The following is a 27,381-nucleotide window of genomic DNA, read 5'->3' on the forward strand; positions in this document are numbered from 1 at the left end:
TTTATTGGCACACAAAATGTTTTAAGCAACCTCTTTCCGCATCTTTGGTGTTCAGAGTCAGAAATGAGGAAGAGATGTGCCTATGCCGAAAGTTCAGATGCGCTAGGAAAAGCCCGCTTCTGTGAACATACCTTGTACTATCTACGTGTGTGAAATACAAGCACTCATATTCCTTCAACCGTCCTAGAGGGCGGACACTTCGACCAAATGCGCCAATTTCAGGTGAAGACGCATGCGAAACTTGGTAGTAACGCACGTAAAGCTCAACATATTTATTGATTTCCAAGATGTACAAAATCAACAAGAAAAATACAGTGTGATTTATTCTTCTCACCTCGTTTACTTGAACGTTTCTTCATGCTTTTCATTTTTATTGAGAAGGGTTGTCAGATGCAAAAGAAACAAAGCAGAGAAACAGCCCCCTATTTGAAGTCCCATAAGTGGCTGGAAAGAAGAACGCGCTACTATGCGTGGAACATTTTCGACTTTGACTCAAAGTTTCCTTCGAATTCCAATGAGAAAGTACGTTGTTTCGAGCTACAAACTCCAAGATTGTAATAAGGAATAAATTGGCATATATACGACCACCCCGAGCAACAAAAGCATATACCTTCACTGAACTGTACTTTTCGCCAAAACTGTAGAAATAAGGTCTAACAAGTTTGCTTCACATTTTCCTGTCTGTTAGATTTGCCTAAAATAAGGATGACCACAAACTCACATGTCTCTGGCGTATGTATAATTTCGTTCTGTGAGTTGCCGCCAAATGTCGATCAAGAAGGTCGAGGAGCTGGGTTGGCGTCATACATGTCATATGGCATTTACATATACCGTTGCAAAATAACGGGTGCTTTAGAGTTGTTTTTCAGAGGTCTTGATGTTTTGTAATGGTCTTCGTTATTGCAGGGTGAAAAAAGAATTTCAGCCCTACTAACCAATTCACTCTGTTCAGATAAAGCCATTTCAAAGGAAGGTTTCAAATAAGCAATCCCTATCTTTAAATTCTTCACTATCGTCGTGAAGGCCGTGTTGTCGATGTAGCCTCCATTTAGATAGGCTGTCCAGCCATAGCAAAGCATCAATGTTCACCCTTAGAGATTAGCTTGCACCTAAGCCACAAAGAACCGTCTTCTGTACGCCTCTTAGCAACAAATTTTACCACGGCAGTTTTAAACTAGCTTTTGTTCTTGTCGTGCGAACGTGTAAATGATTAACATCGCTTGTAAAGAAACCAACTCTGCGCTTATTCGAAGGAAACCGGAGTCGCTCTTTCAGAGGTTGCTTCTGAACTTCTGAGGAGCAATGCGCAATGAACGAAAACGTGTTCTGACTGAAAGCATCTACGCTCCTACTATACTCAGGCATATCTAAAAATATAGGGAGATGATTGTGCGCATTGTATCTACAGGTGCTTCCATTTCCGTGACACTGGGGCGATCACTGCTACATATTACAAGGAAATAACTTCATCTGTCTTGTAAAATATGCTACGAAAGTAAGGACCATTGTGCTCAATGTACTTGTCATATGTTATTGCGCCAAATACAAATATGGAGAGGAGCACAAATGCTTTATAAGTATGACAGCGACAACATGGTGTGTCTTGAGAACACTGGAGAAAAAAGTTGCACTCAATTTGGTTAAATATTTTTGTTCTGCGTGTTTAAAATATATGGTTCCATGAGCAATGAGCTGGATTAGAATTTTGACAAGCCTCATAGCACATGGGTGTTAATGCCTAAGACTAAAAGTACCTCCCGGGGGGAGGGCTAAAGAGCAGTTTTGAAGAACGATTCTCCGGGACACAACAGTCTAGAAAAGACATACGTTTACACAAGGCTGATGGCCAACGTCCTCCAGTGATTCGCATGCTACTATGCAAGGATCATGACAGCCATTATGACGCAGTTACAGTTGTAATATATGAATAATTCGTGTTAAGCATTGTTAACAACAACTACCACGCATAACGGTGAAGATTGTGAACTGTGGTCCGCATGTAGCGATCAAAAGCGTCAGGTGAAGCAAAGGTTGCTTCAAGGGGACACAATAACTGACCGCTGCTGTCCAAAGCTGCAACACACCTTGCAGATAGTCAAAAGCTAGGTCTCTTTTGCAGCTTTCGTGTCATTTTTGACACGTCACAAAACCTGAAACAACTGCAAACGGTTTATTGTGCTGATTTGTTGGTTTGCGAGGGGTAATAATTAAATATTGCGTTATGGTTATCAAACTTACAACCGTACTTAATAGAATGCAAAACAAGTCATTCGTTATTCTTGGAGCATATATCTGTATTAGGTGAAGCGAATTTTTCTTCTCAAGAATAATTTACTAGTGAAAATAAAATTCGAAAATTACGAAAATGCCTTCCGGAAACGTACCATAAAAGATGCGCCCACAAGCAAAAACCAGTAACATACATCATCGAAGGAAGAAATTGACTAATCGTACTTTAGGATTTGTGCACAGGAGCAAAGAAATCATGTTCTGGTGGCTGTCATAGGAAAAAAGACATCTCCAAAAAATTATGATAAAGTTTTCCTCCCAACTCTGCACTGTGGCACTAACAACAAAAACATAACGAATAATAGTTTGTTTATGTTGTCATTCATGCATCACAAACACCAAACAGCAATGGCACGGGTGCTTCTTACATTTTATCAAAGGCTGTGTGGCTGTTTTGCGAACAAATATACCACTTAATGATTCTCTCAACTTGTTTGGTATTTGTAACAAAAAGCAGACAAGACCACCGTCATCAGTACTCACGTCAGTACTGACCAGCAATGCACACACAAAACGTGTGAAGCTAAAAAAAACGCCCGCTAGCCAATGTTCCTTGGAGCTCGCCCGCTTCGCTTGGAGTACACAGCTCACGTATAGAAGCGGCGCAGTTCGTTATGACGCACACTTATGACACCGGCTTGCACGCGAAGTCCAAGTATGCCACAAGACGTCCTGGAATGATGAAACAACCATTGGTCGTAAGTTCATAGACTTACAACGAGAAGCACAAGGAACAAAGAAGAAAGGTCCTCATTGTCAGGAACACGGGTTTGTAATTTTTCGACGGCAAGTGCCAAATATAAAGTTCTTGAAAAGGGAATGGCGGAGCTTGTTGAACAATCTACGGTCTAGATGTTACAGAACCCTTGCTCATAAATAAGTAATGCCGCTCATCTAAAAGAAAACTTTTCCTGTTCGCAATGAATAATGTACATAAAGAGGGTTTAATATTGGTTGATTAGATTCATCCTCTTTTGTTTTAACCAGCAGTTGTGATGAAGCCAGATCAGTGTTCACATAAAACATCAAGATACGTTATCTCTCTTCTGTTCTGGGATCAATAATGCACCGCAAAAGATGCATTTATATAGAGCGGTTAAGGAATCACAGAGTGAACATATTTTTTCATATGTTGCAGCCGCCACAATGTACAGCTTATGTCCAGTAGCACTTATTTGGTCCTGGGCACATTGCACATCCCACACATGTTCATGTCAAAGTCACTAAATTGGCAGCATGATATGCTCACAGTGTCAGTGTTCGCACATGCCAGGCTCAAGATCGCCCTTTACGGAAACAGCGTAGGCAAGGTGGTCGCGTTGCTGTCAGATATGACTTGATTCTGCTGATTTCCTTGTTTTTCACTTTGATTATGCTTATTCTGCTCATTCTGGTTTCGATGCACGTCGACTCTAGAGACCCGGAGGTCTCCAGGCGACGTCCACCATGGTCAGGCCCACGAGTGGTGGTTGTTCCTCCTTTCCAACAGCTGTCCTCCTCCATTCGCGCTTCCCCCGCCGACGCCTACGTTTCCGTTTCCTCTCCGCCCACAACGCAAGCACAAAAGGTCTCGGAATGCCCGCCGGAAGTCATGGTGGAAAGTCACGTAGATGACAGGGTTGAGCGCCGAGTTGGTATAGCCAAGCCAAAGAGCCAAGCTGTGGGCGAGTTCCGGGAGAGGCGTACCTCCCAGCGGTCTCACCAAAGCTAAGGCGAAGAAAGGCAACCAACAGGCCGTGAACGCCGTCAGGATAATTCCAAGCGTTATTGAGGCCTTGCGTTCTCGTACCGCAACCCTTAGGCTCCTTGTACGAGGTCCCGGCCTTGCTCTGTGCTCAGCCTCGACGACCTTCTTTGCAGCTCGGTGAATTCTCCAATACATGGAAAGCATGACCACTAGTGGTATGTAAAACGCTCCAAGCGTAGCGTACAACTGGTACGCCAAGTGCTGACAGACCAGGCATGTAGGCATCTCAGGAGTCCCATGCTCGTTTCCAAGCACAAGTAGAGGCGGCACGCTGATGAGAGCAGCTAAAAGCCAGACGGCACCAATGCAGGCCCAGGCCCTTCTAGCCGTACGTCGCACACCGTACGTCAACGGCCGTGTGATTGCCAGGTAGCGGTCCACCGAGATCATGCACAGGTTCAAGATGGAGGCGGTGCAGGAGGCCACATCCACGGACACCCAGGCGTCGCATGCCGCTCTACCCAGGTCCCAGCGGTGACCGGTAAGCTCGAGATGCAAGGCGGGAGGCATGACCAGCAGCGCCACGCACAGGTCCGAGGCGGCCAGGGAGACCAGGAGGTGGTTGGAGGGGTGCCGTAGGCGGCGCACGAGGCAGACGGAGAGGCAGACGAGCGCGTTGCCAACTGCCGTTGCGACGATGAGCGCGCCCAGGCAAACGCCCAAAGCCAAGGCACTCAGCGTGATGGGAGGCACGGCACTCCGCCGCTGGTGCCGCTGCTGCTACTTCTGCTCCCAGAAGCTGGGGGATCCTGCGTCAAAAAACGGGGTTTTATATATAAGGAAGGTGATTGGTAGAAAAGCATCAGTGATGCGCTGTTACCCAAATCGGCAATGACTTAGACAGGAAAGTCTAGCCAATTGTATAGAAATTCCTATGATCGTTTAATTTTGCTTTCTGGAACTTACCCGACATTTTTACAAATACTCGTCAGTGCCATTTTGAGCACATTCGTGCAAATTAAGTTGGGAGAATATAGACCCTACCTGCATTTTCCCTCGAAACGGTTGTTCATGCACTTCTCATCGCTAGGACTAAATTTGTGCACGTGAGACTAGCTGCGAGTATTCTGGTGCTATAAAGATAATTTGTGCAGATGACCATTGAAGGCACAGTTCACTCAGAAATAATTTCTAGGGCATAACAAAATTTCATCACGCATATTTTGCATTCCTAAGAGGAAACTTCATCACTCGCTTTAAAATCTACGCGATGAAAATATACTTTAAACTCAGACGCTCGATATATACAGCTTATGCAGTGTATGGTTTATGCTTTTTGGAGGTTTAATTTCCCAAAGTAGCTCAGGCTATGTGGGACATCGTAGTGAAGGGCTCCGGAAATTTCAACCACCTGGGATTCTTTTACGTGCACTGACATCGCACAGTACACGGGCCTCTAGAATTTTGCCTGCATCGAAATTCGACCGCCGTGGCCGTGATCGAACCCGCGTCTTTCGGGCCAGCAGCCAGTGCCATAACCACTCAGCCTCAGCGGCGGCCAACTTATACAGTGTCCTCTTCCAGAGCAGGCTGAAGTGTTGTATAAGCAGATAATGAGTGGCGGCTAGGGCATACCAGGGAGCTCCTTCGTCTGAAACATAAGCATGATTGTGCTGTTTCCATTAACTGTACACTTCAGAAAGCTGAGCTCTGTACTGGCCCCATATAATGCCCAGCAGAACGTCTACAGATTTTTTTTCTTTTCGTGCTACGCTGGTATGATTCCGGTATGTAAAGGCCACTTATATAGTGTTGAAGTATGGCACTCTTGTCTCTGTTAAAACGTTTGAAGCAGATTATTTCACCCAGGTTCAACATGTTGAAGCCGCGAAACAAGTAAAGCAATTTCACCACCAACAATTACCATCCAATACGACATCGTCATCAAAAGGCGAAATTTTTTTGAAAAATACTGCTATCCTCTTTCAAGGCTGATGTAGATTGAGTTACAATATGATGGTTCTAGACACACCAAAAAAAAACATCATCAAAAAGGAAGTTCTCACAAGAAAAAAGGAACATGGGAAGATCAAAAGAGACCAGCCGGAAAACACATGGTGTAAAATTAGGAAATGCAGCATGAGTATGACATTATGATTTTTTAACAAGTGGTACATGCAGTCCTAGTGTGTAATAGTTCGAATAAGCAATTATGACAGGTTAGAAAGAAAACTGCCCAGACATCTGGTAATATATTTCATGCCCTGGTCGCTTGTGGAAAAATGAATTACGATCAGTGGCAGTACAAAATTTATGCTCTTGTAATCGCTGCGTATGTTTTGTTCTGGTGCTTGTTTAGCTGAAAGAGCTAAGAGCAGAATGTATTTTAGTGCAGCTTTTAAGAGAAGACAGAGACGAACTACAGGCGCGAGATTCTAGCGCGGTTATAAATAGTGGAAGACCTGCTTTGCTCGGAGTTCGGTTGGATAGTCATTACGTCGATATTTTTTAACAATAAACCTCGATCTTTCTGCTGAAGCCTTCCCAACTTATTAAGCATTTCTGTGTTCACGGAAAACAACCCAGGATGTTGTACTCAACTACAGGATGGACAAGGGAAAAGTGTGCAAATAACTTGGTGGCCAGAAAGCCAGACGGGATAAACTGTTTAAGAGAAAAAAGCACAGAAAGTCCTTTTGATGCTGCATATCGCATGCGCTTATGCTATCTGAAATCACAAGAGATTACAATTCCGAGATATTTCGAGATTCTTGCACTGTTTTCAAGGACTGATTTTCAGCTTTGCACGAAAAATTAAGCGGGTCTTTCTTCTTTCACTCCCTCCTTTATCCCTTCCTTTACGGTGCTGTTCAGGTGTCCAACGATATATGAGACAGATACTGCGCCATTTCCTTTCCCCAAAAACCAATTATTATTATTATTATTGTTTTTTTCTTGATGCAGTCATAAAACTGATTTCTGGAGATTTATCAGGATTCTTCGGTGGGCGTTCGAAGCGAGCGGACGTGTTTTTTAGCTCTCTGCTCCTTCGGACGCTGGGCCTAAGGCTTCGCGGCGTTGCGGGGTCTCCCCATGGAGGCCACAGACACCGTGAACGAGCGAAGGCCTGTGTTTGGCGGTGACAATCAGCAACGCAGGGCAGGCCGCTCTCGCTCACGATCACGGAGACGAACGCCGTCCAGAGGAAGGTCGTCCAGCACCATTCGGCGAATGCAGGCCGAGATCGCTGATCTGCGGGACACGGTGAGGTGCCTGACGGCGGCGCTCATCACCACCTCGGAAAACCTTGAGTCCGTCATCGGGAACTTGGACGTGTCGCCGGCGGACCCACGCGTTCTAGCCTTGCGGGACGCCATGGCGCTCGCTCACCAGACGCAGAACTCCATGGCGGCTCCCTCCCCGCCATTTCTGGCCACCCCTGCGCTTCCTGCCGCCATTGCTGCTCCTGGGGAACCGGCTGTGATGCCCTCTACCCCTGATGCTGCTGCTGCGGGCTCACCGCGGACACCTGCAGCCGAGGAGAGCATGTGCACCCCAATGGACGAGTCTGCTCTCCGGAAACGGCGACACTCAACGGGGTCCGAGGAGGAGAGGGACTCGGAAACCAAAAGGGACATCGCGGTGGCCAAGCGGGAAGCTCGAAGGCCCCCCACCGTCACTGCTCCCTCTCCCTCCACACTCGAAGGAGCAGGGCCTTCCCAGCAGGAGCCCCATGGAGCCCACCTCCAGCCTGCTGCTGATGCTGCTGCTGTTGCTGGTGGGGCGACGGCGTCCGGAAGAAAAACGGGTGCGACCTCACCAAATCCCGCCGCACGAGACCAGGCTGCGGCTGGGGCTTCGTCTGCTGGCAGCGAGCGCGCCCAACTCCGCGGCGCGCCGCAGCAATGCCCCGCAGGCAGCGGCGACGCTGATGCTGGGGCCAGCCTGGTCCCGTGGCGCATTATCACTACCAAGGCGCAGCGGCGTCGGAGAGCTGCCCTGGAGCGAGCCGCGGCTGCCGTGGAGGTCCCGTCCAGCCTGGTGGGGACGGTGCTGTTTCGGCCGGCGAACCGGGGCACCGCCTTCACCAGGGAACAGGGCTGGGAGTTGGCCGAGGAGATCGGATCCTGCCCGGGCGTCCTCGCCGTCCGGGTAAACATGCGGCGGAATGTGGTGGCAGTGGACGCGGGGAGCAGCGATGCTCTCCAGGCCCTGCTAGCCACGACCGTCATCCACGGCGTGCCGGTCTCCGCCAAGGAGCCTCCTCCTCGGAATCAAAGCTCCGGCCTGGTCTTCGGTGTGGACGGGCGCAGGACGGCGGAGGAGCTGCTAGCGGCGGCGGAGTCAACGGTGCCGATGGTGTCGGCGTCTCTGTCGGGCAGCACACTCGCTCTCCGTTTTGCGGCGCCGACACCCCCGGCGTTCATCTCCATATTCAAGCGCAGGCTCGCGGTCCGCCCCTGCCGTCCCCGGCCGCTCCAGTGTGCCAAGTGCGCCAGCCTGGGGCATGCCACTGAGGTGTGTCGTGCTCCTGCCCGATGCACGCGCTGCGGCGGGCCACACGAGCCTGGTACCTGCGCGAGCAAGCCCCGCTGCATTAACTGCGGGGGGCGGCACGCAGCCATTGACCCAGCGTGCCCGCACTGGCAGCGAGAGGGTCACGTGGCCACTTTAATGGCCACATCCATGGCCCCGATGTCCAGGCGGGTTGTCCGAGCCGTCGTCCAGGCTGAGACAGCGGCCCCAGCCCAGCAACATCAGCAGACGTCGCGCGCTCTTTCTTATGCGCAGGTCGTCAGGGGAACACCCCAGCAGCAGCAGCAGCAGACACAGAAGCAACGGCAGCGGCGGCAGCGGCAGCGGCGATCCGGTTGCCCGGCGTCCCGTACAGCGCGGCCCGAGCCTGCGGCCGCTTCTCACGGCCAGCCCGCTGACGCACGGGACGCGGAGATCGCGCGCCTAAAGCTGGCGTTGCGCGCCCTCAGCGCACTTTTCCCGGAGGGCACCGATGGACACCGGGCTTGCTTAGAAGCAGCGGGTGCTCCCGCACAGATAAGCCAGCATGATGGCTAGCCGCCGGACTCCCCCCCGCATACCATCCATCCTGCAGTGGAACGTGCGCTCACTTACGGCGCGGTACGCCGAAATGCGAGTTCGCATCGCACAGGATTCGCCGGAAGTTATCGCGCTGCAGGAGACGTACGTACGTTCACATGACGGGGAGCCCCAGATGCGGCTACCTGGTTACATTGGCTACCACTCAGCCACCACGTGCGAGGAACCCACCTGTGCTGCAGTGCCCTGTTGTGTCACATCTCATCGCCCCGGGAAATCAAGGTGCGCGATATACGTGCGGCAGGACGTCCAGCACACCCTCGTCGGCTCGGCGGCGGCGACATCTGACGCCCAGGAGTGCGTGGTGGTGACAGTGCGCGTCGGTGGTGTTGACACGTCGGTGGCCAGTGTTTATGTGCGTCCAGCTGTCGCGTGGAACGCGCTGTGTTTTCGTGCTGTGTCTTCGTGCTGTGCCCCGCGCCAAATCATCTGTGGTGATTTTAACGCCCACCATAGTGCGTGGGGCAGTGCGCGCCACTCCGCGCGGGGAGACGACCTGCACGACGCAGCAACGCAGCTGGGACTCACCCCCTTGAACACCGGCGAGCCCACCTTTCGACGACGCGGAACAACCGGCTCCTGCATCGACGTTGCCTTCGCATCCAGAGGCATCGAGGCGACATGGCGCCGATCACCATCTCTCTGGGGCTCGGATCATTACTCCATCCTAATTGAACCCACTGCGATGGAGGCGCGCCCCAAACGTGCCTACTCCATTACCAACTGGAGTGCGTTCAGGCGGGCGGTCGACGAGGCGGCGGCCACTGGCGCAGATTTCTTTACAAGTCTAGTCCGAAGCGCTCTCGCAGCCACCCAACGAGCAGAGGTAAGGGCAGGGCAGCCCACACCTGATATGAAGCTGCTCAATCTGCGCGAGAAGAGAGATCGCGCAGAGCGACGGGCGCGACGGACTGACAGAGCCGCCGACTGGACTGTCTACAACCGCTTGGACGCAGCAGCGCGCCGCCACGCCAACAAGCTATACCGCCGGCAGTGGGCTTCACTATGCCAAAGGATGGAGGAAGATGTCAGCTCGCGGAGGCTGTTTGACACCCTGCGGTGCATCACCGAACCACAGGCAAACCGTCAACCGCTGGCCGCCCTCGCAATCTCCAGCGGGCTCAGCTTTGTAGAATTGGCAGAGCGGTTTGCCGATCGGTTCGCGCCGCCCAGCCCCGCAAACGCCGCTAACATAACTGCTCCTGAGAGCCCCAGAAGCGACGCCAGTCCCTCGCCCGTCGCCTCGGAAGGTCCATGTGATGCGCCGTTCACCGCGGCGGAATTGAACAATGCGCTGCAGCGCTGCCGCCGCCGCTCGGCGCCCGGACCGGACGGGGTGACATACCAAATGCTGCGAAACCTGGATGCGCAGCAACGACAGATCCTCCTGCAGCAGATCAACCTGGTGTGGGAACGCGGGGAGCTACCGGAGGATTGGCGAACCGCGGTCGTTTGTCCCATCCGAAAGGCAGGGCGCCCACCTACGGAGCTGAGCGGATACCGGCCAGTGGCATTAACATCGGCGGCAGGTAAGCTCATGGAGCATATGGCGTTGCAGTGTCTGAACGAGCGGGCTGCGGAGGCTGATTTGTTTGACGAGCGGCAGACGGGTTTCCGTGGGATGCGGTGCACGGCTGATTCTATATCGGACGTTGTTACAGCGCTGGAGCATGCCAGGGCAGCAGGCCAGGTTGCGCTGCTGCTGCTGCTGGACGTTTCGGGCGCTTTTGACAACGTTCACCGCGCACCAATTCTCACGGTGCTTGAGGGGGGCGGTGTGAGCGGGCGCCTTTTGCGATACGTTCATGGCTTCCTGAGCGGGCGCACCATGCGCGTACGAGTAGGGGGTAAGCTCTCCAAGCCTCGCCCGGTCGACATGGGCGTGCCGCAGGGCTCTGTCTTATCACCATTTCTGTTTAATGTGGCCATGTCGGTGGTGCCAGCCTCCCTCCCCACGAGCGGGCGACACCATGTGTACATGTCCATATATGCAGACGACATAGCTCTGTGGTGCCGGGGACCACCGGGCGAGGCGTTCCGCGTGCGGGGGTGCCTTCAGGGAGCCCTGACCGCAATCGATGCCAGCTTGCGCGGCCTTGGTCTGTCGCTGAGCGCGGACAAATCGGTAGCCATGGCCTGCGTTTCGCGCTCGCGCGCGCACCTTGCGCCACTGTCACTGGACGGGACTCCGATTATTTGGCGTAAATCGGTGCGGTACCTTGGCCTGGACATCGACTGGCGCCTTTCCTTCCGCCCCGCGGCGACCAAGGCCTGTCTGCAGATGAAGAGGATCACCGTCGCCGTGCACAAGCTCACCGCTCGAGGCCAGGGCATCTCCCAGCAAGCCGCGCTGCGTCTATACAATGCCGCAGCTTTGGGGGCGGTGCTCTATGCGCTGCCGCTCGTCACGGTTCGCAAGCCGTGCTGGAAGAAGCTCGAGCTTCAGCACCGCAAGTCCCTGCGCGTGTGCCTAGGCCTGCCCAAAAACTCGCAGTGCGCCGCAACGTTGGCCGAGGCAGGAGCGTGGCCCCTTGAGCTCCAAGCAGCGCGCAGGGCACTGAATCACATCGACCGGCTTCACCGCGCACCGGACGGCGGCTCGCTGCTGCAGCGTATGCGCTCGCACCCGCGCTCACGAATGGGCGCGGCGCTGCTCGAGTATGAGCAATTGACCCAAGGCCCACCCCCCTACGGTTCATGCGCGCCCTGGCCTGCTGCCTCGGAGGTACAGCGAGAGATCGTCGGCATCGCGGGAAAGCGGAGCACACCCCTCTGCGCTGTGCAGCAGCTGGCCAGAGCCGTCATACACGAGGAGCTCCAGGACCATCTCCTCGTGTACACCGACGGCTCAGTGGCCCGCGACAGCTGCTCCCTTGCTGCGGCGGCCACCATCCCCGCCCTGCGACTGCACAGCCAGCAACACGCAACCTTCCTGGGCTCCTCCACCACGGCGGAGTTGATGGGGATCCGGCTCGGGCTGGACCTGCTGCTCACCCTCGGCCCTCCGCCGCCCAGGAGTGCTCTGCTGTGCGACTCCCGCGCCGCCCTCAGCCGCCTGCAATCTAACGGCCGCGGTACCCCACTAGTGCGGGAAATTCGCTCGCGCATCGAGCGCCTCGCGCAGAGAGGTTGTGCCGTGCGTGCACAGTGGGTGCCCGGTCACTGCGGCATCGCCGGCAACGAAGAAGCTGACGACCTCGCGACCGCTGCACACCAACTACCTGCCAGCGATCTGCCCCTTGCGCTGGAGGACGTGCGTGTGGCCATTCACGACCATCTCCGAAAGCAGCACCCCGACCCACGCATCGCGGGAGGTGAGCGCATCGACAGTGTCACCGCCTGTCGCGCACTTACACGGTCGCAACGTGCAATGATCCTCCGCGCGCGCATTGGCTGCGTGTGGCCCGGGGAACGACGGGTGCGTCACGGAATCGCGACGAGTGATGTGTGTGACGGATGCGGTGCAGTGGAAACACTAGAACATCTGCTCCTTCGCTGCTCCGCGTTCGCCGATGCTCGTCGCGATATGCTCGCGGCCTATAGGGCGCAGGGCATACTACCAGACTCCATCAAGACGCTATTGTGGCCGCAGGGCAGTGCGCGCACTCGTGAGCGAACTTTGGTGAGCCTCTGTGCATTCCTCGAACACACGGGCTTGACGTCCCGTCTGTTCTCCGTCAGGTAGTTACACGCAGTGACCGAACGCTCCGCGAGTTCTACCTTGAACGATTAATAACTGGACGCCCCACTCCAGTTGTAACCTACACAGTGCTGTGCGCGTGTGTGATTTAATTCCTCCAAAATGAACTAATCACGCGCACAACATGGACACATTACTTATTGTGTAAATAGTTTGTACATATTACTTCTCCCCCTATCCTCTCTTCCTGTCCCCTCACCTCTTTCATTTCATTTCTCCATTCTGCCTGCTGTCCTTTATTTCCGCTGCCCCAGCTCAGGTGCTTCAGTATCGATGGCAGATGCCGGGGCTAGCAAAAATCTTTTCCTTCCTTTTTACTATTATTTTTAATAAAACCACTACCACCACCATTTATCATAATCTGCACTCCCGACACCATTTTGCTATTTTGCTTCTGTTTACTGTTATACGTGTCATGTGCATTCCAGATTTTGCAGTACCTCTTCAAAATAGGGAAGTGTAGCAACGAATATCTTGATTTCCGTTGTCACACACTCCCCCTCCCCCCTTTTTATAGGTAATTATTATTTCGCCTGCAGTCCAGGCTATATAGTGGCTTCTGCATCAATGCCTTCATTTTCTCGTACATTTTTACAATTCCCTTCACGCCCTGTTTGCACACTGCCTGCATGACTGTTGTTGCAGTTGAATGGTACGATTTTTCGAATCATGTTGTTGCAATAAATTGGGAGATTTCAACGCGGCTCAAGTCCTAAGGTTTTTCCCGGTGGCATGATTGTGACTTATTAAGAAGTATTCGCCCAAAACGGCACTTGTAGAATTGTCGATATGATTGAAACACTTCATTTGGTTTTCGTAAACAATTCTGATTTCCATCCTGAATTAATCGATATTCAGTGACTTACAGGGCGTTTCACGTAGCATGAACGAAGAATTTTTAAAAGAAGTAGCGCACAAGAGCGAGATGAAACCAACGACATATTGTTTACTGTCATGAAGAACTCCTCATTTTATTTTTAATATCCGATTAATTAGTTATTTCGGTAATATTAATTTACCAAATTTTTAAATATTCACTTTACGGTCACGTGCGTTACTTTTAAGAGTAGAGTGGGTTAAGGAAGAAGCAATTCAGTTTTTTGTAGCAGGGCACCTCCTACGAGGCCCTTTTTTTCGGCATTTTAAGACAGCCAGCGAAGTATGAAAAAAAGCCAGGTGACTGCGCTCAAGCCCAAAAGTGCGTTTTCAACAAATGAAACGTGCACGCTGACCGCGCCCAAGTGAGCGGCAGCCACTTAGTTCGCCGGGCAGCCCAATAATTTTTCAAAAAGAAGCTACCTTGAGATACGTGACTTGCTGCTTCCCTTCGTGTTTTGCTTTGCCTGCGCGGTGTCTCAATAAAAACCCCATCTGAAATGGCTGTCGCTGCCCTCACCTCTTTCATTTCATTTCTCCATTCTGCCTGCTATCCTTTATTTCCGCTGCCCCAACTCAGGTGCTTCAGTATCGATGGCAGATGCCGGGGCTAGCAAAAATCTTTTCCTTCCTTTTTTACTAATATTTTAATAAACAACCACTACCACCACTACCACCTGATCACTTATCGCAAATCGCGCATCACGCTTTCGATGTTCAGGAAGAATATCCTGACGTACATTCAAGACTATGTAGACAGCTGCGCCGGCTAATCACTACGAGACGGTGAGCGTGTAGGCTTCGTTCATTTAGAATGCGCTTCTCAGCGCTACAGTACGATAGCCAAACAGCGTAATCACGTGTTTCTTTTCTGATTCGCGGAATTTTTTTAAATGCTGGAAAAAAAGACCACGTAAAAGAGGCGTTGGTAAAAAAACTGAATCGGTGGTTTCGTAACCCCCTCTACAACTTAATAAAACTCACGCGACCATAAATTGAATATTAACCATTTTGCATCATTGACCTTGGCTAATTTACTAATTGCGCGAAATTGAAAAAAAAATAATCTGATGAGCGCCACACCACGGTAAGCAAGATATCGTTAGTTTCCACCCAGCTACGGTGCACCAGATTTTTTTATTCAAGGTTCAAGTTACATGTAACATCATGTATAATAGGTACGTGCAAGAGTTGGACAATGTAGCTTCCAGAAAGCCGGGCTAAGTACGGCCTCGATATAATAACCAGCCAAACCTATATATTTTACTTACTTTTGGTGCAAACTCAGGCATGAGCCTCGCATGCAAACGCCATCTATGTGCAATACCTTTTAGGAATCTGGTGCTCTAAACTCCTTCACAGTATTTTTAAATCAGCGAAATATGCATTCTCTCCTCTTAAATTATGACCGTCTCAAGAAACTTTTTTATATTTAGAAAATTTCATCAAGAGCAGCTGGATAGAGAAGGCTATTTGTTTATAGAGACAGCTCATAGCGTGCTCATTTCGGCCTGCTGGGGTACTTCGGGTCTCATTGATCCCGCCTACAGAATAAAATGATCCGTACTAATTATGTCGTTTTCTTCTCTATTTTCACTCCACTCCTAACAAGTTATCCTCCTTTGGAAGTAGTTCCCACATGATATCATTTCCAAGCAATGAACATGGAGTGGTTGATTTTTCTTTCATTGTGACTGCACACACCCAGACACGCACACACACGCACAACTTACGGTTCAAAACTCATATTAACACTGGGCTCAGCGAAGTAGTTCATGATGTAATGTAAATTCCAATGTCTTACCTGCTGGCAGTTCAGGGCTCACACGAAAAACAAAATGCAGAGAGAGGCAAGTGCCAATATAAAAATTTTTACCAACCATTGCGCTCAACCTCGTTTATGGCATGTTTTCGCAGAGGCTATAGAAACAAATTGTTATTGTTATTTACTACAGAAGAAAGCAACTAAGTTCAAAAGAAAAGCAGGATTTGATCTCTGAACTAAACAGAAGTGTACGTGAGAACGGCTTACATGGACCTGAAAAAGTTTGTAGCGGACTCTCGTCCCCGTTTACGCCTTATTGTCCACTGAGCGACAGGAGGAGGCAGGAAAATAGTGCTTAATGTCCTGTCGGAGGTTTCACGCGTGGATGTGGCATTAATTAAGGCCGCCAGTTCTGAAGTCTTGACAGCATTTAGAAATGACGCTTAACCATTTTTCACTATTTTTTGTGCTTCATTATGCGCATCTCGTAACCTCGTCAGCAGCAAAACTGTCGAGTTAATTTTATTGCCATTTGGAAGTAATTATTACAGAATCAGAATAGGTTGCAATGTTGAAAAGTTTCTGTGTAAACGCACTACATAGCCTTCGTTGTCATTTTCGCACATTTTGATATCTTTTCTTTTCTTCTAGCAACCTAAAGATGAAACAATTATTGCGTCGGGTTGGATGAATGCCAACAAACAGAATAATATCGACGAAACGAAAAGGACTTGGCCTGTTTTTGTACTTTGCTCATTAGGAAACATGCATCAGTTTTTTTCGATATGTATGTTTCATACCTTCATAATACGAGAAACGAGAAAAAAAAGCAAGCAGTGAATGCCAGAAACTCTGCCCGATCAACCGCCTGATAGGACACTGACGAAAGAAAGCTTGATAATATATCAAGGATAATTCTGATAAACTACATGATGCTTGAATGCGCTTCGTAGTTTCATGTGAACATCATTGCTACAACTGCCAGAATGCATGTTGGAACAATTCTTCATTCAAACTATCAGCGTTCTCATCTTATTGGAATATGTAATCTTGTCGAATTTTGGTCTGTTAAGAATTTTTTATAACATTTATGAAACAGATAAATGTTTGGCTGCCACAAAATTTGTGCTTACGTTTTTTAAACCTCTCGTCAAGTATAGAGTTTAGAATACCACAGAGAAGAGTTCTTATTTGTTACGGGAAGCTAGTTTCCTAACTCGTTATACTTGCCGACGAATGACAACTTCTAGGCAAAGTTTCGAACTCACAGCGCCTCACCGTTTCATACAAAAAAGCTGCTCCTGATTGAAACCATCCTAGTCGATGGGTGAGGAACGTCAATGCAACGTTTTACGCTTAGGGAACAGCGCCTCGTCTTGCAATACGTGGGGGAAAGCGTAAAAAAACAGGGACACGACAGTGTATCCGGCCGTATCCGCGAAAGAGCTCTTATCGAGTATCAACCCACGAATTGACAGCCTGTTTGCCTCAAAAAAAAGCGCTCTGCTTCTAGCAGGCAAGACACACATAAACGCGGAGTCTGAACGAGCGTGGTTTGCTAATCAAATTACTGTCTGGAGCTTTTAGCAAAGGTGCAGTAGCTTACACCCAACCTGCTGCTCTTAAAATAAGACTGACGAAACCGTGTAAATCAAAGAAAGATCTAGCCCTCCAACGGAGCGTATGATATTGCTAAAGCAAACTTGCGTTCGCAGCGGCATGCCGAGAAGCAACCACGCCTGCCGGCAGAAGCGGCGGAGAGTAAAACATTAAAAGGAACCCCTTTCGTAAGCTTCCGCGCTGTCTTCTCCACCCAGGGGTCCTCATTTGAATGGGCGATCATTTGTGGAGAGTGCTCGCCCCCTGCGCGTTTCTTCATTCACAAGGGTTGCTCGGGACTGTGCTTGGCGTGCCACTCTCGGTAGGTGGCTCCTGGGAGCGTTAATTCATTGCTATTAATGAGGGCCCGTTCGCCCTTTGGCCTTCCATTCTTTCGCTTCGTCGCCGCGCCCTTTCCACCGTCGTCTTCCCGCGCAAAGTTTCTCCTGCTTTTAGTTACCGCAGTTTACGTCATACAGAGTGCACGAAATTCCCCCTGGGTCTGATCGCAAGCGCAGATGACTCTCCTTTTTTGTATAAGTGCACGTACTGAAAGAAATTGATTGCAGGAATTAACCCTGTCCATCTTTCCAAGACAAGACTAACTGGTACTATCTATCTGCGACAAGTATGGATGAGATGGTGCCTGATGGTTATGCTGCCGGCTTGCTCGTCTTAACGCTGCATCATCTCAATTATAAATGCTTCCTCCTGTCGCACCAAGTAGTTCAAAAGCCCATCAGCGGAGTGCATAATACATTCAAAGTTCACGCGGCCGAATTTGATACTCAACACTATGCGGCTGATTGCGGAAGCAGTGCTAAAAAGAAGACTTCGACTAGATGTTCTGGGCTCGGGCAGACGCGGTAGTTTTCTGTGTATGAGGTGCTGCGGTTGTTTAGGCTCTGTTTAAATACCTCTATCGAAGTGAGCCTTGAGGACTCAGCGGCAAAAAAAAAATTAAAAAAAATGCCAGTACATTAGTGCGGAGTTCTTTTTGCCTTCTGGTCACTAGGCATTGCAAGCTCCCAGCTAAAAAAAATGGTTCAGTGTGTTTCTGCTTAAATTCCAACAAGGTGGCGGTTTGGGCTTGTTGGTAGTGCATGGCGTATAAAATAGCGCAACATCAGACAAGGACATGAAAAAAGACACAGGAGCGCCAACTTGCAACTGTTTATTGCGGAAGAGAGCCTGTAGATATATATGACATGGCGATACATTTCGCAAGCGCGGCAGACAGTCAACTGTTTAGTGTCTTCTGAGGTAATCTAATCCCTTACGAGATAGCCTAACAGAGCGTTTCGCTATGCAGTTATCACCTAAGCTATTTATCATTTCTGCTTCGATTATTTCTCGCGTGAGTTTACAAGTCATATATATCTATCGCCATGTCATATATATCTACAGGCTCTCTTCCCCAATAAACTGTTGCAAGTTAGCGCTCGTAAGTGTTCTTTCATGTCCTTGTCTGATGTTGCGCTATTTTATACGTCGTTCCGCTTAAAAAAGCCGCCACCGTTTGGAAGACGTTGAAGTAACGAGAGTTAGCTGCTTGATTTACTAGACGAAGAAAGCGAAGAAGAACGCGCCGCTCGTCTCGAGAAACGCAATGTAATACCCTTTCAAACAGTGTGGATTGCCACCATGTTTGGCTACTCGTGCACGCACGCCACCTAGCGGAGCGATCGACGCCTAGCGCGATCTCTCAGAAAAATTACGATGCACGTCTACCTGTTGTCGAGTTGCATCCCCGCAGGATACGTCCCAAACGGAATTTGCTTCGTTTTTTTTTTGGGGGGGGGGGGGGGGTCACGGTAGGCCTAGAATTCGGCTTGCGGTGCGATATGTTAACGCTTCAATTAGTAATTGCATGTTGACAATGCTACCTATTATTTAATTGTAGTTTTATTTCTATACCATAACCCATAGAGTTTTATTTGCCTACCAAACTCGATACACAACCGCCCTCGGACGGGTGGCTGTTGTCGGAGTATATAGAGCGGAACGAATGTATACATATATAGCGGGGACAGTTTTAGTAGCCGTTATAAGATATTTTTTTTTGGTTAGGGGAAGAAAGGGATGGGAGGACACAACCAATTTTAATGGCCGCCATATTGGATTTGAGAAACCGAAACAACGCCGCCATTTCGTCCCCTGACGTCATACTTACATAGTTCCACCTCTATCCACCATATTAGACCGTGACGTCATCATTAGAACGTGGTAGATGGTTGTTTCTACAATGCTATTGAAGATGGCACTACAAGTCTCAATGCGAGGTGTGCTGTTCTGTAGTTGCTGCCACATATGGCGCTGTGATCTCAAGTTGGTAGCAGACCCCAGCGAAATCTCGAAACGTGATGAGTAAGAGCTAACGCTCTTAAAATTGTGTTCTGATTGAAGTTGATGAAGAGACGATGCGCGATGCACAGCGCGAGAGTGTGTTGCAGTATAACACGAGGCGTGATCGGCTGCCGTGATAGCATAGTGCTCCCTCGCAGTGGCCAACGAAGCTGACCTGTCCCCGCATCCGCGGGTTCGAATCCCACGAGGTGTCGTTGGCTGTGGTGATAGCACAGTGGGGAGCCAAAGACGGCGTTCCGAACGGTCGCGCTTTAGTGCGAAAAGCAATACTGCACAAGTTCTAACCAGCTTACCGGTTTGTGTGGTGCTGGGCCTTGAAGGTGACCTTGGGGAAACCATAAATAGGTAAATAAATAAATCTTGCTGTCATGGGGATTCGAACTCGCGGCGGTGCGAACAAATGAGCTTCGTCGGCCGCTGCGCGAGACCACTAGGTTTTCGCGGCAGCCGAACAAGCCTGCCGTAGTGTGCCTAGAATATACTGGCTAGTGTGTCGACCGAGAGCGCCCCACAATTGGAAGGAGTGGCGCATTTTCCAATGACTGCCATCAGTCGTCGAGAGGGGGCGCTGCTCACTGTGAGTGTGCGTCGCTAGCAACCGCTCTTGCTGTCCGCTGTGTATCGCATCACTGTAGTCCCGGTCCTGCAGTGTCGCCGCTTTTGTGTACGCGTGTGCGATATTTTTCGTGGTGCATATCAGTTGTCTGCTGCGTGTCATTTGCTTGGTGTGTGGATATTGTGACGGTGATTTGCCACGAATGTCGACATTGAAGCGGCCTTGTTAAGAACAAACGTGCTTCGTACCAATGTGCCGGAGTGGATATAGTTCAAGCACCGAAAGCGTCTCTGTTCACGGCGCCGACAGACCCTGCACGACTTGTGTAATCGGAGAAGAACATCAGGCGGGAAGACAGGAGGCTGTCATCAACGGCAGTAGTGGGTGAAAAACAATTTTGAGAGCCGCGTCGTTGAACGCACATTCAAGGTCACCGTGAATGGCATCGTGAACGAGATTCCCAGGGATAAACCTCGCCTGAAACCGGACGTGGTACCAACATTATTTGATGCCTACCCATAGCATCTTGTGTCTTCCAAGTCAGTGAAAAGGAAGACAAGAAATTTTTGTGAGCAAGAGGTGCCTCCAAAACGACCGATGACACAACCATGATAATGGGGAGCCACGCGATTCGGCTGAAGAGGCAGTCGAGGCTCAAGTAGGCACTGTAGCTCAAGAGACACTGCCAGCTTCGCAGCTTCCAAGCGTCAGTGGTGCTACAGCGACTTCATTTCTGACATCGAGCTCCAGCGAGGATCGTCACCCATTCGATGGAATCTTCATTCCGGTGAGGTGGATGAAATTACCTGCATTGCCAGCTGACACAAATTTGGCCTTCGCTTGCTGCGATGTGGACGAGAATAACTTCATGAGCCTTTTTATTCCAAAAATGCTGAGGTTTGGAAAACCTTTACCTGAGCGGGGCTCCGTCTAGCCATGGTACATCTACGAGGAAAAGAGAGGTGCAAGCAGGTGCTGAAAACCCAGAACGAGGCGGAGTTGCTTATTGCTGAAACTGAGAAGGCAGTCCTTTGCAGTGATGTAGGCATGAAACCCGTGTCAGGCAAATACAGGCGTTAGAGGGAAATGTTTTTGTTTTTTTTTGCAGACAAGTGTTTGTCGGTCACAGACGACCAAGTGGAGAGCTGTGTTCAGTGCAGCTACCAATGGAGCCTTTTGCAAAACAATATTTCCAGAGACAAGAAGAAGACGAACATAAGCAATAGCAAAAACCAGCTGCATGAGGAAAGCTTCCTTGAATATTCAAGCAGTCTGCCGACTACGACGCTGCCGCCAATTGGGTGCTCTGACCACGGAAAGAAAAACTTGGGAGGAATTATAAAGTTCTATGTCCTGCTTAGGTTCAGGTTTTTTGTAAAAGGCCTTAACAAAGACCGCGATGCACAGAGGCAGCGTTTGAAGCTTTTAAAATTAAGTCACTGTCAGTAGATCTACCCGTTGTGATTTTTTCTCCATTACCAGCTCTGGCCATACGTGTCTTCAGTTCGTCAGTTTACTTTGAAGCAAATATTGCGTCTTCATTGGCAGGTTTTGTCATGCTGGAACAAATGTAGTTTCTTGCACTTGTCTTTTTTATTGCTTAAGCAGGCATGCTAAACCTAAGCGTCTCCTTCACCGTAAATAACACTGAAGAACTTTGTCTTGGTAATGAATCAAGTCAACAGAGAAGACAACAAAACCTCAGTTCTGTGCTTGTATTTAAAAAGAAGCCTCCAACAGTTAGTGGGCGCACCTATCAGCCAAAGTAATGCCTGCTGGACATGCGAAAGTGATAAAACTGCGAGTAGAGGAGTACCGATGCAGTGAATGTTACTTTAAACTAGTGCGCTGAGTGCATCCACTAAATATAAAAAATAAACAGAGAAACAGAGGTCCTGCGAACGCGTTCCTCGCAAGCAAGGCGCAGCTCGCTCAGCCTACAACACGGCAAACACGCACGGATGGATGGAAGGAAGGTAGGAGCATCCCCTTTGAAACGGGGCAGTGGTTGTTGCCACTCTGCTCAGTTTTGTCCTTTATTTTTGTTTACTCTGCTGTAAGTTGTTAAAACAATTCGCCATTTCCTTTAAAAAAACGTCTTCCTACACTTTAAGTCACCTCTCTGCTTTTGTACCACCAATCCTCCAATCGCTTTTTGCTAATTTCCACCACAGATTTATTTACATGACTATTGTTATCTCTAAACCCTGAGGCGTCAGGAAGAGTGACTGTGCCTGCATCGACATCGAGATGGATACCATCGCATTTTAGGATTAGGTGTTCTATTGTTTCTACAGATTTACCACACACAGCACATGTGTCATCTTCTTCGTTAAATTTTTTTCTGTAGCTGCGCGTTCTAAGACACCCTGACCTAGCTTCAAAGAGGAGGGCACTGCCTCTTGAGTTATCATAAAACGTTTCGTTCCTGATCTGCCTTTTCCAGCATCGATAATGTTCTACACTATGCTTCTTTTCTATTGAATCTATCCAATTTTTACCTTCGACGTTTTAACCTGTCGTTTAATGCTCTTTCTTTCTTCTTCCTCGTCTCTGGCAAACTTACTGGTCAGCTTTCTAGTTCGTTTCCGCCACTGTGTGTCAACGCTCTTTCTGTACAGGTATTTAAATACCTTAGCTGCCCACGGTTATCATCCAATTTCCTCAGGCGTTCTTCGTATAGTACTTTACAGTGAGCTTCTCGTGCCTCGAACGTTGCCCAGCCCATATCCCCCTGTGTTGCCTCATTTGTGGTTTTCCCGTGGACACCAAGTGCTAATCTTCCAACAGTTCTCTGATTTACTTCTAATCACGACTGAACTTCAGCCCTTAAGCATAGAACCACATTCCCGAAAGTAAGCCCCGGCACCATTATTCCTTTCCAAATACCTCTGAGGACTTCATACCTGTTGTACCCCACAATTCCCTATGTTTCATTATCCCGGCATCTCTTCGCCCTTTTGCTATGAGAGACTGTTCGTGTTTTTCCGTGTAGATATGCCCGTTGTTTACCCATACCTCGAGATATTTGTATTCGGCCACTAGGGGTATTTCATAGCCTTGTATTGTAAGCTCCTGATCAGTTGTGCTGTTGAAAACCGTCACACCTGACTTAGTTGAGCTAAAACTGAAGCCTAGACTGTCTCCTTCGTCTCTACAGCAATTCACTAAAGTTTGCAAATCTTCCTGGCTATCTGCTAACAGTACAATATCGTCCGCATACATTAAACCCGGTAGTCGTTGCTCAACAACCTTTCCGCCTAATGTGTGTGACAGATCATAACCTAGATTGCTTCCTTGTAGCCTTCTTTCCATACTTAACATTTAAATCATGAACAGCAGCGGTGATAGAGAACAACCTTGCCTTAATGCTTTGTGTATCTGGACCTTTGTAGTAATCTTAATTCCTTCCCATGTTGTTTCAACTTCATTTTCTCAATATATTTCCTGTAGAAAATTGATTACCTCACGACTGACACCTTCATCATTTAATATGTTCCACAGGAGTTACCTGTTCACGTTGTCGTATGCACCGCTTATGTCCAAGAAGGCTAAATACAGAGGTCCGTTTTCCGCCTTAGCTATTTCTATGCACTGGGTAAGCACGAACAGGAAATAATCTAAGCGCCTACCACTTATGAACCCGTTTTGAAGTTCTCCAAGTATTCTATTACTTTCTACCCATAACTGCATTTTTATTTTCACCGCCTGCATCACCAGCCTGTATGTAACTGATGTTATCGTAATCGGTCGGAAGGAATTTATGTTCGTCTTTTTGCCTTTTCCTTTAAAAATTAAATTAATTTTACTCTGTTTTCAGCTATGCGGAATTTTCTGATTCGTTAGGACTCCCTCCAATGCTTTTATAAGCGTTTCCTTGCCTCTTGGCCCAAGTTCATTAATTAGCTTGATTGGAATTTTGTCGATCCCTGCTGACGTACCTCTTGGAATATTTGCTTCCGCCTTTTTCCAGTTAAGATTCGTCAGTTCCACGCTGTTTTCTATTGTGCGTTCCTGTGTTGCTCCCTCATTTGGGGTGATTGCTCTATCGTCTTTCTTAAATGACTCAGTTATAACTGACGAAATGTAGCTCAGAGCGTCATCTCCCTCTAAACATTTTCCTTCGGCATCGCGAATCTGTTCCTGCTTTGTGTGATTCGCTTTGCCCAGCCAGCTTATATGGTTCAGAATTTTCTTGGCCCCCCTTTAGTTGCATCGCGAACTTCAGCCCGCCAGCGATCAGAGGACTGCTTTATTTTAGCCTGGACGAGGACCTGCACTTGCTGTTTCTTTTGTCCATAAGATTCCTTTTCGGCCTGTTTCCGCTTCAGATAACTTCGCCCTCTTTGCTTCTCTGTGTTCCCGTGATGCCAACCGTCGTTGTTCGATGGCCTCCCTAATTTCCTTATTCCACCAACTTCGTGGCTTCCTCTTTCCTCTCCAGCGGTTTACTCCTTTAACTTGTTTTATTTTTGTACTAATGAGGAGTTCTAATTTATTATAATCCCACTTTTCCATGGGATGTGTCTCTATTGCTTCCTCTATGCACGCCGCTATTTGCGCTATTTGTTCGTCATTTAATTTACCGCACTCTGTTTGACTCCCCTTCATTTCTCTTTTGAACAGGGCTCCAAACTGTAGACTAATACGCTTATGATCACTACCGAGGCTGTACTTCCCCTCTTCGTCTATTTCCATCATTGCGAGCTTGCTATACATCCCCTGCGAGGTTAAGCAGTAGTCAATGGTCGTTTGCATGTTACGGGATTCCCACGTAATTTGTCCCTCACACTTAGTTTCTCTATTTACAATAACTAGGTTGTCTCGCTCACAGAAGTCTAGCATCAACTTCCCGTTATAATCTGCGTACCCATCCAGATCCTCAATGTGGCCATCCATGTCCCCCAACAGAATAATATTGGCGCCTTCTCCAAACTGCTTTATATCGTCATTGAGACACTTAACTAGATCCGTGTTCTCTTGCCTGCATTTGTCCCCTGTCCCTAAATAAACTACTCCTAGCCATGTACTTTTACCGGCAATTGTACCCTATACCCAGACATGTTCTTCGCAAGTTGACTTTATTCTTTGCCAATTTGTTCCTTGATGTATCAGCATACCTACTCCTCCTCCCTAACTCTCCGTTGTTGTTCTGTTGCTTCCTTCCCAGACGTAGCCATCAATATATGGTGGGTCTTCTAGATTCCTGAGATGTGTCTCGCATAGCGCGTATACACCTACCTCTACGTCATTCAACTGCTGTTCTATCTCTAACCACTTCGCTCTCTTTCTACCGCCTTGGATGTTTATGTACCTGATATTGGTGTTAAATTTCTTTTTTGTAGTTTTCTTCCTGGACCTCCTAGTGGCCATTTTATTGGCGTCAGCCTTCATTGCTACACTTTCTACTTTGCTTCTACCTACCCCTATGCCTGATCCGCAGTGGACCCCCTAAAGAAAAGCTACTGCCCGGCCTGCCAGGCGCCACCCGATCTCGGCTCCTTGCCTTCTATTAAACTGGATGCCATCTCGTGTAAAGCCTCCGCCAAAGCCTGCTCTATGCACTTCCCTGTTTACGCCTGCCACTTCAAAGCCTTTCTCCTGGTTTAACTTCCATATCTCCCGATTAACAGCCACAACGTCCTTGGCAATTTCTCCGTTCCGTCCTTGCACTTCCGGCACTGTGCACACCGCGATCTGGACTCCCTCCGCTAATCTTTCCGCTACTTTTTCGGCTTCACCATTCAAGACATCATTTAGTCCAGCCGCTATCACTACCAAATTGCGCTCTTCAACATTCTTAGAAAGTTCGTTTTTTTGTTTCGCTATGTACTGCGTCCATTTTCCTTCCTTGGAATGCCCCGACTGCTACCCGCTTATCATCCTTTACACGCTCCATTATAGTTCTTTTGCATCTACTCATATTTGAGTCACCACCGATAAGTACATGGGTACTCGCTTCTTTCATCCTAACTTCCGGTTCATTATGCCGCCTCTTATCTGTGGCTGCGACCTCATTCCTGGAAGTTATCTTGTTCCCCTTCTCTCCATCTCCAACAGACTTCCTAGCTGCCACGTTTGCGTAGCTGTTCCTGTCTGAACCCGCCTGACCTAACTCCTTATCGCTGTCCATGCCAGCGCAGGCCCCATCCACGTGGCTGGCGCTGGAATGTCCGCCAATGTCACTTCGCTTGGCGGTGTCAGCCATTTTTGCGTTCAACAACTCACTAAGCTGCTCTTGTAGTTTCCGCTTCTCTGCCCTCTCTACCTGAAGCTCTTTTTCTAGGACATCCATACGTAGTGCAAGGCTGGTGTTTGCTTCGTCAGCCCTGTCCAGGCGTGCACCTAATACGCAGCATTTGCACATAAAATCCGCGCCTTCGGCTTCCTCTACAGATTCGAACCGCGTTTCTTTCAGATTCACCAACGTCTCACACTCCTTGTATTTAATCTTCAGTTTAACCATCTTAGCAGCACTCTATTATTCCTACCACAAAATTCTAGAGAAGAAAAAAAAAACCACTTGCATCCACGTGCTCAACTAAAATTCTGCCTACCGCTAAAGCCAATCACCTATAAAGGAATACTAACTACCTGTCTTCCACTAACTAAAGGAATACTAACTACCTGGCTCAAAAGTGAGCCCTGCAGATCTATAGCTGTCAGCCGGAAAAGGCCCGGCCGTTAGGTCACTGACCTGCTCTGTCACGAGCACTTCACCTAACTTGCCCAGATCTAAAACTAGCCTAAATCTAAGCTCTCAAAATATTAAAGGAAATAACTCATCGATTTGTCGTAGTCACGCGCTCACGCAGTCGTCCGTCTGTCAGGTCCCGGTCACCACGCGTAATCCGAAGAAGACCGAGACAAACGTCCGCACCGCACACTCCCAGTCGGCAGCGCCCCTATACGGCCGCCGCGGGCAGTCATTGCTCCCGGTGCCAGCTTGGCGCTCTCGGTCGGCACACTAGCCAGTATATTCTTGGCACTGTACCTGCCGTTAAACTGTAACATAGTCTTGCGCTGTGCATTGCACATTGTCTTCTTTCTCAAGTAACGCTGCTATGAAACTTATATTCGCGCCCCGAGCTAAGTGGCAGAAGAAACAGAGATGTGCGCAGCATGCCTTGGCATGGACAAAATTTAGGCAGAAACACAGCACTAGATCAATATGTGCTGGCATTGACAACAATGGTGCAGAAACGCGGCACTAGAGCAGAGGTCGCCGGCGTACATTGGGCAAAGTGGCATTGATGAAAAAGTTGAACGCGCAAAAATGGCTCCTTGGGCCAGTGGACGCCGCAATGCCGCTGTCATGTGCGTGGCTGTGGCGTGCAACTGAAGATAGCGGTGCTTTCGCACAATATTTCCTGCTTAACAATGCTAAACTTCCAGCCAAATTCCGCCGCCAGAGAATGCTATTTGTT

General features: G+C 49.0%; 1 pseudogene across 3 annotated transcripts in view; it reads right to left on the reverse strand.

Moving 5' to 3' along the window:
• Nucleotides 1-219: 219 nt before the first annotated feature.
• Nucleotides 220-27,381, reverse strand: part of LOC144132582 (5-hydroxytryptamine receptor 1 pseudogene) — a 122,201-nt pseudogene continuing 95,039 nt past the window's right edge. For all 3 annotated transcript variants that reach the window (XR_013314861.1, XR_013314860.1, XR_013314862.1), the window contains one exon: nucleotides 220-4,785. The product of XR_013314861.1 is annotated as a 5-hydroxytryptamine receptor 1 pseudogene, transcript variant X2 (transcript). The remainder of the gene's footprint in view (nucleotides 4,786-27,381) is intronic.

Source organism: Amblyomma americanum, chromosome 5 (genome assembly GCF_052857255.1).
Source record: "Amblyomma americanum isolate KBUSLIRL-KWMA chromosome 5, ASM5285725v1, whole genome shotgun sequence".
In the NCBI taxonomy this organism is placed as follows: domain Eukaryota; kingdom Metazoa; phylum Arthropoda; class Arachnida; order Ixodida; family Ixodidae; genus Amblyomma; species Amblyomma americanum.